This window comes from Falco peregrinus, chromosome 1 (genome assembly GCF_023634155.1).
Source record: "Falco peregrinus isolate bFalPer1 chromosome 1, bFalPer1.pri, whole genome shotgun sequence".
NCBI classification, from domain to species: Eukaryota; Metazoa; Chordata; class Aves; order Falconiformes; family Falconidae; genus Falco; species Falco peregrinus.
Window position 1 is genome coordinate 94,828,280 of NC_073721.1, and position 13,731 is coordinate 94,842,010.

A 13,731-nucleotide genomic window follows, 5' to 3' on the forward strand; every position below is an offset into this window, starting at 1 on the left:
GCCATGTCAAGCCCTGTAATTTCACAATTCCCCTGCTCAAAACGCCTGCAGGCCTGTGGGCGGATTTTCCATGGAGCACTGCCCCCTGCTGCGAGCTCGCCATTCCCACACATCTCTCGCCTCACAGACCCTCCTGGTAGGAATAATCTGCAAAATAATGGTGGTCTCATGAAATTTTGGGCCATTTGCTGCCTCTGTGTCTTCTCGATGTCCTGCAGGTCTCTCACAAAGCAGAGGCTTCCTCAGAATGTGACGAGGAAGAAATACCAACGGAACAAAAGGGAGGAACGAGGGGCAAGGAATTCGGTCAACGTATCTCTTTACCTCAAGGAAATCCCTGGCTGAGACCTGAGATCTGGGGGCATCTGGGTCTGCAGCAGCTGCAGCCCAGGCCTTTGACACCAGGGCTTGCCTCGCTGTGAAGGCACGTTGTGTGACTAATGCAGCAGGTGGGGATGGATGGGACCAGTTTAGCACAGTTGCTGGTGCCACTGGGGCAAGCCCATATGTATGTGAAGGGCTCCAGCAATTTTACTGCTCTACAGCGATGGTGGGAATACACATCTCTAAAGCATCGCTTGTCTTCGTGCTAATAAGGTGCATTGGGTCGAACCCCCAGCCATGATGCTCGGGGAGTTACGGTTCTGCACCAGCAGTGGGAGAGGCACCCCAGGAAAGCACAGGCTGCTCACGGGGAGCAGCTTTGTAGGAGCCGTGTCCAACAAAATGCTGCTATCAGCACTCTAACAACATTTTCCCTACCAGTCAGGACACAAAAATGCACCCCGATGACATTATATTTGCAGCAGCCAAACCCTCCCATGAGGCTATCCCACTTGCTGGCGTTCCGCAAGTTTATTTGGCACAGTAACATGACTTTCACAATAGACTGTTTTTTCAGCATTGCCAGGGCTAATGTTTAAAATCTTCTCAACAATTTAGCCATGCTCAGGCTAAGTCTGGTAACTCAAAAGTCTGAGTTCTGGTAACTCAATCTGTTGTTGAGTGAGCGGTCTGCCTGCAGCTGTGCTGCTGCACGGCCCTATTTTTACGGTGGATAATGTATTTCAGAGGTGCCCTCACATCCCGTGGAGGTGATGCTGTTCTTCTCATTTCTGGTAAATGAACACGGTAGCTAAAGACCCAGCCTTTCACCTGCTGAAGTCCATCACAGCTTTGCCCTTGTCTTCAGAGAAGCTGGTAGCGACTTTCAGTTGAAGAAGGAAGAGAAAAGGCAGAAGAATGAAATAAAGTCCTGTTAGCGTCCAAGCTGCAGGAGGAAAAGCTGCAATTTTTGTAGACAGGGGACACAGAGAGGACAGGAAGTTTCGGAAACCTGCATGCATCCTAGATTAAACGAGCGTAGCGTGCTTTTACTCTCAATAAACCATGAAATGTCTTGGCAAAAGTCTACCCTACAGTAGATTGTAAAGTACTATAGTGTAGGTTATAAAATGACTAGTTGGAGAATACCTTGACTGGCAGATAAGAAGAGGTGGCTGCTCTAGTGCGATTCGCAAAACGAAGCCCCAGGGCACTGCTACCTACAGAGCAGCAAATTCACCCACACTGCCAAGACACGGCTGCAAGGGAAGGGAGAGGAGGGTTTCTCACACGATTGCAACAGGGACCCTGGGGAAGCAGGGGTGGAGATGGCTCTGGCACAGGGGGTTTTATCCAGGAAGAAGGCTTTTTTGGTTGACATTCATACTGGGAAAACCTGTTGGTGTTAGTGAATCGCCAAAGACTATGAGAACCATCGTGGCATTCCCTGTTGGTCTAGGAAACACTAGGTTTGATTCTGCAGCCTGGCTTATTATTCCCCACATCAGCAACTCCCACCAGAAGGTATAGAATTGACCTTTATAGTGATGTCTGTGGCTGAGCTAGGAACTGAAGTATCAGGTGCTGAGGAACATCTCTGCTGGCCTGGAAAAGTCACCATGGCGATGCAGTGTAAAGTATATTTCTGCATCCTCCAACCATTTTGCAAAAATCTCTTTGAGAAACTTGAAATAAAAAATTTGGGCCTTTTTTTTTTACCTCTTCTGCCATTTATTTTCTCGATGTGACTTACCGTTGCCATTAAATTAAATGTATCCAGGTTATAGGAGAGTGAATTTATGCAGGGATTAAAATAGGCTAACGTTAGGCCATTGAAAAATTACTTAGCTCGCTACTGAATGAAAGCTCAGTGCTGACCTGCACAAATATTTCTGCCCAGGAATGAAAACAGGTCTGAAAGACAGAAATGAGAAGACAGCTGGCAGGATGAGATGAAGAAAGAGAGAATGTCAGCTGCCTCTCTGGGGACCAGGTGTCTTTGAAATGAGCCCTGCCAGACAAAATAGAAGTTCTGTTGCTGGGCTCTAACAAAATATTAGCAAAGGCCAGATCCTGTATGCCTCAAGGCTGGCATGTATCAATATAAGGTAAAAGTGAAAAACAGGGGTGGAATGTGAGTGCTCCGGCTCAGCATTAATGTTCATGTCCCACCAGCCTCTGCTCCTCAGCACAGCCAAGAGAAAAGGAACAAGTTTGCCATGGCGCTAACACTGGCACCCACCAACGCTGAGGGCAATCCCTGGTGTCTCCCTCATGCTAACCCCCTGCGAAGGACCAGGGACAAGAAACTATGCCCAGTGCATCAGGAAGATGGACAGAGGGATCCAGTATGGGTCTTTTCCTCACACTGCCATGATGATCGGTCTCAGGTTTAAATAGGAGTTCCCACTGACAAGCCACGCTGTTAGCTGATGTAGGTGGACTTCACATGAGCTGAGGAGCTTATTGAAATGTCCCAAAATAAAAGGAAGGTTTTTCCTTTACCATACTTGTATGGTTGAAATCTCAAAGGGTTTTGAACTGAAGAGGATCCTAACCCACCTCCAGCCATAATTACTTCAACACAGCTGCTCAGACAGGACGAGGGCAGTCTTTGTCCTGCCGTAATTATTCTTGGCAAGGTATGGTTTTTTACTGATATATCCAGGAAACAAACTGTTATAGGATGCTTCATACTGCCATACCGTGTCTGCTACATGGGATAGATTAATAACAGACCTGTACTTATTTCAGTACAAATAAGAATAAATATTCATCCTAGTAGCTGGGAAATCCCGTTTCAACCACTGTATATAGTCATATGTCTACCTGCCACTACAGTGCATAAATTGTACTGGTATAACTGGTATATATGTTTTAGATGGGGAGAGTTATTCCGTTACTGTACAGCATTAGGTATCCCGATACAGATATATTTATACCAGCACATCTGTGCCCAGTCGAAAGGAGTTTTACCACATTAACTGTGTGCACAGCTCAGCATGAGGGCATCTTCCAGTCAGCAGAAGCTATCAAAAAGAATGCAGTCTACTGTAACACATGCTCTTCTGCAAGCCATGATGAGCACCCTTCCTCCAGCAACAAGCGGGTGACCAAGAAGTAGAGCCAGTGCTGAAAAAAAAAGTAAAACAAGCGATGTCTAACATCAGGAGAGCTTCTTCAAAGAAATCCTGTCTTTTCTCCCGTGGGGAAAGTAGAGTTGTTTACTCCTTTTTGGGTCCAACGGTAGTGGGTGTAATTAAAGGCAGACAAAAGCACGGTCTGATTTGTTTGACTCATTGACAGCCTGAATAGCTGCCTCATGTTCGGTTCAGCCACACCAGAAGCCAGCCTGTTTTGCAGGGTGACGCAAGGCCAGGTACAGTGGGTGAATAGCCCTCTTTCTAAGGAGCCCCTCTTTTCCCCCTGAACTACCAGCATCTTTTAGCATTCGACACTTCTGGAGATTTTTTCCCCCCGTGGGTTTTCCATATTGCTATTTTGGGGAGATTTCAGAAGTGCAGCACAACCTTCGCCTGTTCAGCTTCTCTCTGACTGTAAAAAAGCCTCCCTGCACCACTAACCATCTAAGCCTTTGGTATTAAATTATCCATCAGAGCTCCTTTGGTAGCAGAGGGAGCTGATTGCACTGTCTTTACGGAGGATAAAAATAGCAAACATCACAGGCGAGGGCAGCGGGGAGGGCTGAGGCAAGGCTAACGAAGGCAGCGGCGCTTCCAGTGTGGCTGAAGTTTGTATCTTCACCTGCAGAGAGTGGGGACTGGTAAAAAGGCATCTAGTTTCTGAAATCGATTAAAATGTAAACGGCAGTGTCTGGATTTGTGCTGATGACCTTCATCTGTTAGGCAGGGAACGAGACACTGGATACTGCACATTTCCCAACAGCAGCCTGAAAACTCCCAGTTACCAGCCTAAAACCTCCGCCTGCTTCTTCAACTGCCTCCAGACCACCTTGCTTCCCTTGCTTGCGCATCCCAGCATTTCAGCAGGCACGACAAGCTCCCTGGGCTCCAACAGCAGGAAAACCAGCTCCTTGCAATTTCCACAGCTGCTAAATACGTGGGGCACTCTCCTACCCTGTCCCACCAAACCTCTGGCCCCCGCCTGTCCCCCTCCAGCTGCTCTGCTCCTAATCCAGGCTCTGACATCCTCGCTCCACCAAGCCCACCGGCATCGTTGACACAGTGTGGCAGCTCTCCCTCCAGACCTCGCTGAGAACCCACAAACTCACTGTTGCTTGTAGCCCAGGAGCAGGGCTGACACGCAGAGCCGGGCATCATTTGCAGACAGCGTGTCCTGAAGCAGGGAGGAGGTGGGATTTGCCTCCTTGGCCCACGTACCGGCTAGCCTGAGGTCACCAGCATGACTCGTGCCACCTTCCCTGCTCCCTGCAATGGGCTGGCCCAGTGGAGCGCAGCCATCTGGCAGCTCCCTTGTGTGAATGACGCCGCTAACGAAATGAGGATTTCACATTCCTTTTTTTGCCGAAGTGCCAATCAAGCATGTGCTACTTGGGCTGGGAAGATAGTTTAAGAAGTTTGCCAGGATTAATAGAGCTTCATATCAGCTCAGTGGGGAAAAAAAATAATCAATAGGAGCACACTTCCCTGCAAGTCCAGGTACTTTTGGGCCCAGAATTCAGCTTTTCTGGGGCTAAAGCTCTTCATGGGTATAGAAAGGACCCAGTTATCAGCAGCATTTCAGGAGACAGCAGAATACAGTGCAGAAATTTTACTTGAGTACAGGTCAAAGTGCAGCTTTGGGTAGTGAGCTTATATTCTTTATCTAGAGACGGGGATGTGCTCTGGTAGCAGACCAGGATCAGATCTCCTTTTCACTGCTATGAGGGACTGGTGGCACAAATTTCAGGGATCTGAACCTACCTCCTGTGGTACAAGAGCTGAAAAAAATAGGTAGTGAATCCTTTAGTGTTCCCTGGCACCTTCTAGGGCACTGTCAGAAATCCCACACCCCCACGGACACACACCTGTTTAGCAAGGACACACCAGGGACATACCATTTATTTACCTGTGATCACTTTCTTGCAATATTAAGCTTTTATTAATCAATAATTGGGTAGCTGTACCTCAGAAATGTTGATGCTCCGCTATTTCGGCACTGTATATATAACCAACGGCAATCTTTCCCCAGAAAGGAATGAACTCAGTCCACCCACAACTCACGTGCTTTCTAGGAGTACCTGTGCTCTCCTAGCTCAAGGAGTCTCTGAGAGCATGTTTCATGCTTTCATATGCAAAAAGCTGTGGATAACGTTAGAAATTAGATATAGTACTGAATTCCCAGGGACTTGCTTGGGAAGCACAGAGCCAAACCACCCCAGCAAAGTGTCAGTGCCACGGGCCAGCTCCTGAAGCTGTAACTCATGTGAAAAGAGTTCAGTGATCCTGCGTGGGTGCGAAGGAACAGGATTTGACACAGGCAGACGCCTGCACTCTCAGATGGGACTCAAACACAAGATATACTGAGCCCCCCATCCTTCCAACAGCTCAAACATTTCCAGGGTAAGTGCTGAACACAGAAGACCATGGGGCAGGGGAGCGAGTGGCTGCACTTAGGCTGAATTTGGTGCACAGAAACTGTGAGAATCTGCCTTCTCGTTTGTATGACTAATCACAAGTTACGTATTTCAGCCCTAGCAAAATTTTTCAACTGATGGCGACACACTAAAGCACTGAGGAGAAACAGTTCAAGATGATCCTGCTTTGCTAGAAGTTACATCTGCAACTTATAAAGCAAATTGCCATGGTAAATAGCTATCAGTAAGGCTGAATCATCTCCCCATCCTCTGCACAATTTCACTTTGACATTTGCTGTCCTTCTTCTTCTGTTTAATGAGCGAGTGAAATATGTTTGAAACTTGTGTCGGTGCATACTAGCAGTTGAAAAACTATTTTAATGAAACAAATACATTTAAAACTGCTTAAAATTTCTCAGTGTAAAGAAAGTACATAGAATGATTCACCTGTGCTATTGTGCATTTTACTTTGGTCTGCAGCAAATCAGAAATAATAAATCTGAAGATCCAAAGCCATTAATACCTCATTTTCTCCCTGCCTTTCATTGGCATCAGCTCCACTAAGCATTGATACACTAAGCTTTACTTGGGTAAACTAAGCTTTGATACCTCAGCTTTACATATTTTGCATATGAGATATGCATTTATATATATATACACACACATACCCCAATATCTTGAGATATATATCTCAATCATGAGATAGATTATTTAGGAGAAAACTCAAGGTTAACGACACCTGTAAAAAAGCATTTCATACATCTGCATTTCATACAGATGAGTTTTGTGAAGACAGCGATGTGGTGGCTGGTCTCTGGGTTACGAACACTCCATTAGTCCTTTTTCCAGCCCATTACTAAATGAGGAAAAATGTGTCTTTCTGAATAACCTTCATTTGGCTGCAGTGTCACCGAGATCTTCACAAGACAAATATCAAATGCAAAGAGCTCCAGCCTCTTCATAAGGCAAACCAAGCCACTTGACGTTATAACTTTTCTGCAGACAACACTGCTTTCTTTTTCAAATGGGAATAAATTGTTGGAAATTCACGGACAAAGTTATTGCTAGTATAAACTAGCAACTCCTTGCTGACTTGAACAATATAGCAGGACCAAATCAGACCTAAAGCCAACCTGATGGCTTTAGGTGAAACTACAAATTAGGAAAAGCCCTAAATGGAAAAATCAAGCATGGCCAAAACTGATTCTAAAAACAATTTTAATAGAATGTGATAACACGACATAAATCAGCAGGAAAATCCAGTCAACATTTTTTTCTGCAAACAGACAGCCAAAGCAAAACAGTGAAACCTGCATGTTTACCAGTGCAGGAGCTGAACCCAGGAGCTCTGCGTGGAAAGCGTGGAGCAGCCCACACACAGCGTAACTGAAACTGCTGTGGGACCTTAGACGTGGTGATCAGGGGCGACTGGGAGCAATGACTTGTTTTGCAGAGAGGAGCTATGCCATGACGCATAGAGCTGTGGGCTCAGTTATTTATGAATCGTTGGGAGATCAGTGGGGATCCTTGTCAAAAGCCGAGAATGTGTTGGAAACATGAAAAAGGAGCTCATTACACGAATACAGAGCTCTGCTTGTTACCCAGTGACAGCAGGACCTCACCTAGGAAAACCACTAATATGCTTTTCCAGATTCCACAAGGTGATGATCAGAAATGTCATGGAGCATAGCACTGAGGCTGAATCAGGGGATTAATGCCACTTACGGAATTACCTATGCCAGCGGGTAATGCAAATGCATGGACTGAGCTCATAGATGTGCAGCCCCGGTGTGCCTGACCTGCAAGAGTTAGCGAGACATGGAGCCTGAGAGCACAACAGCGGGCAGAGACGCTTGTGGCAGAGAAATATGTTCCTTGTGAACACTGTCTGCCAGCAAGCAAGCCAGCTGGACAGTCGGGTATATCAGCTCAAGGGAAACAAAGGTGCACACAAGCAGGAGGAAAGGAGAGATAGGCAAGGCATGGTCTGAATCAGCTGTCCCTACTATTAAAGTGCAAATTTAAACAACAGGTGGATATTAATATTAATAGACAGAGTGCATAGCTGGTAATTGCTGAGATTTGGCTGGTAACTTTCTGTACAAAAAGCAGAAGATGAGCCCAGCCAGTTATAGCTTGAAGGGAGCCCTACAGATAAGACCTCTAAGTCATTCCCTAGTTAGCTCCACATACAACCAGCATCCTGTTGCCTGAAATTCCAGAGGGACATCAAACTCCTGACGCATCCTCATCTTGCCCAAAGCTCCCGTGGTTGCCATGTCCCACAATCCCAGTGACACCTGAGGCCCTTCCCTTGCACAGAAACACCCGCTGCCCAGCAAGGCACAGGATTTGCCAACAGCAGTACTTGAAGCAACACATATTCCACGCACAATTTTTTTCCTTATACTCAGACTGCCCTTTTATTTGCAAGGGGAAGAAGAAAAAGCATTTTCTCCCCAGCCCAGGGAAATGCTGTAATCAGGTCATACATCACTGAGTAGGAAAGTCTAATAATTATTCCCTTAACAGAGGTACGCCGCTCTTTGCAGATAACACTTAGTTATTTTCTCAGTGCCCCAGGCATCACACTTTTCCAGTGATATCAGCGCTGGCAACATATTTATCCTAGGGCTTGTAGGGCTCTGTGTTATTTTTCATAACTCACAGACATAAAATTTGTCCTTGTGACCTCGTGACATTTCATGCCAACACAAAATCAATAAAGCACACTGAATCACCAGACGGCTTAAAAAAAATAACCCAGCTGCAAGCATCGTTGTAACAGCGACAGAAGACCGCTACTATTAAACAGTCAGAAGTGTCATTTGTCCCCAACCTGGTCCATTGCTCAAGTCTTTGGGGTATTTCAGAGCGGTTCCTTTCCATCGTGTCACTTAAGCAGTAAAGAGGAATCTTTTATAAGCTGAGAAAGGGCCGCAGCAGCAGCTGACATGATTTATGTTTAATAAAGGCCCTTTAACGCCAGGAAAGAGGGGCCCTGCCAAATCTCAGGCGTCTCCCAAGCCGCTGCTATTGTCCCTGGGGCAGGAGCACTTTTTAGGTTCCCTCTCCATCTCTGTAAACAAAAGGACAGCTGTACGCTTGGCTGGCTCTGGACGGGGCTCTTTGTGCGCGATTAGTACCCCGCGCACATCATTCATCGCTCTTGAATAAAGATGACCTCTCGCAGGATGGGCTGGGGGAAAAAAAGCCTCTTTATTCAGCAGGGCTTGAATTAGCATAAAGGCAAGGAAACCGTTCCTTGGATGTCACAGGAAGAGCTAGATAAATAAATAAGCAAACTACAGGTTCCCTGCAAATACTCGGAGCTCAGGGGTTGGGCCTGAGAACTGTAAAATCCAAGGGAAGTTGTCCCCACTCACAGTCACCAACGCGTCACCTTGCTCACCACTCTGAGCTCCATATGGCCCAGCCATACGTCTGCAGCTGGGAAAACACTTTGTCACAGAGGTTATAGCCCAAAAGGAGGAGAAATGAAGCATGCAACGTGGCCAGTGTGAACTAATTTCCAGCATCTGATCCCTCCACCTCTCTCAGCCAGGCAGGACGATGCCTCGGTCAATGGCTCTTGGAGTGGCAATAATATTTGCTTTTATTTTCCCAGTCCTGTGTGCAGACTGGCGGGTCAGGCAGCGAGCTGTGCAAACAGACAATGACATACTGAATTTTTTCACATGCTGGGTTTCCTGGCCGATGAAAGGCAATTCAGCAGCTTATCACCATGTATGCTGCTGCAATTAAGACCCTGGGAGCAGTGGCAAATGAAGCTCTCCTCCCCCAGCCCCCTCCACCTCCCATCCCTCCCCCATGCCCATAGGAACAGGCTGTCTCTCACCACCCACCACACCAGCACAATCACAACCCTTATTCTCGGTGCTGAGCTCCACCGAATTCACCCTGACCCAGCAGCCAGGGGCACGGCAATAAACACCAGGGTGTCCTCCGGACCCAACCTTCACATCAGATTAGTTTTCAGCTGAAGTCCTGCTGTGTCAACTGTAATGGTCCTTAGAAACATGGATTTCTCTTCTGGAAGGCTTAGCAACAGCAGAGTTAGCTTGGGTTTAAAATTAGCTAAAGGCAGACAAGAAATGAAACAGGGTTTAAAATTAAATTAAATTCCAGAACTGTTTTTAATGCAGCGTTGCTACCTTCTTTGGTTTTATCAGTGCTTACAGTAGTTACTGCATTTGGTGCAGGTCTCACCTGCTGAAAATTATTCCATCCCTCTTTCTTCCTCTTTAACTGTACCCTTTTTGCTGAAAAAAAACCCTGAAAATGTGTCCCTGGCTGTAGCCAGAGGCTCCAAATGGGGGAGGCAAACAAATGAAAAAATAGACATTATTATATGACTTGTGATTTTCAAGTCAGTCTCATTACTTCTAGCCCTCTGCAGCTGCCAGCACAATGAACAAGCCAGAGTTTTCACTGTCACTCTTGTGTTCTGTAAGAGTTTCATGAGTCTCCAAAGAAGCTGCAGCAGAAAAATGCATAAAAACACAAAACAAGGTTAATTGCTAAGCCAGCATCAGCCTCCTCCAGCGGTCTGGATTACTTTGGCGAGGAGATAAACACAGGGCAGCCCTAGCTGTAAGTAGTAACGTGATTTGCACAGGTGGGCATTATCCCCCTCATCCTCAAAAGCATGACAGGCCAAGCATCTTGGCCCAATGGTGTGGTTTGTTACTGGAAAACTGAGGAGTAGGACATTACACTTTTGTGTAAACTGTGCACCCACACAGAAGGACACAAAACATTGAAGTCTTCTGACAGTGTGTGGCCAAGGGATATTGCTGGAGTAAAGACATTTCCTGTTGTGCATTAGCCTTTGGCCTTCAAATGACAGAAAATGAGCCGTTTGAAAGTTACTTCCATGAAAACCATTTGCATGTTCCTCCCACTCTTGCCTTCTTCCTGCTCCCTGCCCCGCATCTCACATTTGTCTTTGTTTCTGTTCATCTCTAATGGGGAAAAAAAGAATATTCTGAGCTAATGAAAGGGGCTAAACTCAACATTTACAACAGGTATCTGTGATATATGTGATAACTACATGTCTGCACCATTAACAGCCCTGTTGGAGTTGCAGCAAGTCAATGAATGAGTCTGTAAGGGCTGGAATACAATAAAAGTCTGTGAATGGGGCTGTAAGACAGCTCAAGTGCATCAAAGGGGAAGCAGTAAAACTGAATGAAGGGACTTCTGAGAAGAGTAGCTAGTGAGAAAATATTATCAAAAGTGCATGTTATTTAAGAATGTTATTAATCCTGCCAGCCTTAGAGGTACTCTGCCTCTCTGCTTCATTATGGAAATGCTTCCCTCAGGCACCGTCTGTCTGGTTTTCTGCTGCAGATGAAGTTGACCCAAAGGGAATTCATTACGACACATCTCCTACGGCAAAGGAAGCTTTGCTGCAAATCAGGCAGCACAGCCTGATGAATGCTGCCTGAAGAGGCTCTGACAAACGCATGGCAGACGGGACTCCACCATCAAAGGGATTCTCATGTGACAGTTTCTGCTTCCTCCTCATGCAGCTGGACATCTTGGCAGCAGGCAGGGGGTTTGGGAGGGTGATATGACTCACGTAGGATTTTTGCTGGGAACATGCTCCAGCAGGACAGAAATAATAGCATATGCTTGGCTCAGGTACTGTCCTGGATGCAGGCAGGACTGAAAGGTATATGCAAAGGAGATGGCTCTACTGGAGAAACCAGGCAAAATGCTGGAGGTCCCAATAAGGGGAGATAGATATAGATTTATCTCTCATCTTCCATCACTTTTCTATAAGCATTCACAGATAAACCACCCAATACAGCTGGGAGTACTAAGGCAGGCTTCACTAGTCAGTGTTAGCAGAAAAAACTGGGGCATGAAACACAAAGTACTTCATTAAAGGCCAACAAGAAGTCACAGACAGACCTCCTGCCTGTTTTCCAATATTCATGACAAAACCCAAACAAAGAGCCAAGTTAGGCTTTGCCAGCTTGAAAGAGAAAGACGAAATATGAAGGGACACACTCGGGAGTAAAAGAAAATCCCCATGTGAGGCAGAGGGGTGAGACCCTCAACTTATGAGTAAAGCCAGGGCACACCTGACCATCAGATTTCAAATACGTGGCACCTTTTAAATATATAAGTGAATTAGACAAAATGAATAATCTCATGGTTTGTATGTGTCATAAATCAGGGAGATGAGAGGTGGGTAGGAGCTTTATGTCAAGCTTTGACTTTAATGAGGAGGATTAGCACAGCACCCAGACTATCTGGCGAACCCCATGCCAGCTACAGTTGAGTTGGGTCAAGCAAGCCGTTGAAGTTGGTTTCCTGCCAAGAGGCTCAGTCACATAAAAACTGTCTGTAACGTTACACACCCATATGACTCAGGCTCCTAGCATCTTCAGCTTTATTCCACAATAAAAAGAAATACAAATGTGAGCCTCTACAACAAAGGCCCTCGCAGCCGTAGCCAACAGTATTTATGAGGGTCTATCACCCTGCAGGTTATAGTGCCAGACCAGATGTCTTTGCTCTGGTCCTCGGTTCTCCAGCTGGGATGGCTGGACCTACAAAAAGGAGATGTTCAATGTTTCTGGGAGACTTTGCTTTGCTAAGCTCTGTGGTTCCTCTGTTGCTGTTTTAAGAGGGCGAGGGCCTGGCAGAGGACACATGGCATGCGCCTGCAAGTTGCCAGGAGTATTCCCAGCAGAGGATGAGCTCAGCAACTTCTCCAGCACGATGTCAGGCAAACATCATCCTGGGAGTGGTTTGGAGAAGGCAATTCCCTCCTCTCTGTGGCATGCCTGCTCCGAGCTCTGGAGTGCCACATCCTGCAAGAGGTCACTCCAAGCAAAAGGGACCATTGCCTCCTCTCCACTCTGCGAACAGTTAGCAACGTGCAGTGGTCAGTATTTTCACATACCCATGGAGCTGGCTTCCTGGTGTTCCATGTTTTTTCCATCTTTACTAAACCCCAGTGGTGGCTGAGGGATGCGGTCCTGCAGGACACGGATGGGAGCAGGGGGAGCAGGAAGGAGTGCAGCAGCATGGAGGGAGCAGGGCACATGGAAGATATTCTATGGCACCAGCAGGAGACACAGCCTGGAAATAGGGGATTTCAAGGGTTGTTTTCTGCAGCTTGATTATAAACCTTGAGATTTATAATCTGTTGCAGTGGGAAAGCTGCGTCACTTTGCCCGTCTCCTGCCAGCTTCATGTTGACTTTCTCCATCTCCTTGAGTTTCTAACCTGCTTCTTGCTTAAGAGCCTTCAATTCAGTGTGGAGCCATGAACTCAGTCTGAGTCTGGTCTGTGGCACGAGCCACATGAAGAGCGATCGTAGAAACATATTTTCTAATAAGATGGCATTTGTGTGTCACCAGGTGGAAAGAGAAGTCCAGGAGGCCATGCATCTCTTGTACTGCCCTTAGCTGTAGCACATCCAGCACGAAAATACAGGCAGACTCACACACCCAAATCATACTCCTTGGCGCATGAGCAGTCCTCAAAGACCTCAACAAAAAAGAGTTGCTTCAAGCCTCAACATAGGCTTTAAAGCAATGAATCCTAGTCTTTGCTGTAGCATGGCAAATTGATGCAGTGTTTACAAACATTTGCAAGCATAGCATGGTAAAACAAATGCCGCCAGTCCTCCAGCAAAATGAATGATTTATTTTCTATTTCACACACAAATATTTGTGCTCTTCTGTCTTGGAGAGCTGCTGAGCGAGGGCAGCGAAGCAGTCTCTCCAGCCGGCTCAGCCCGGGAGCGCTGGCTGTATGGCGCCTCAAGCTCCATGCGAGTGCAGAGATGATGCAAGTGGCCAAACTGG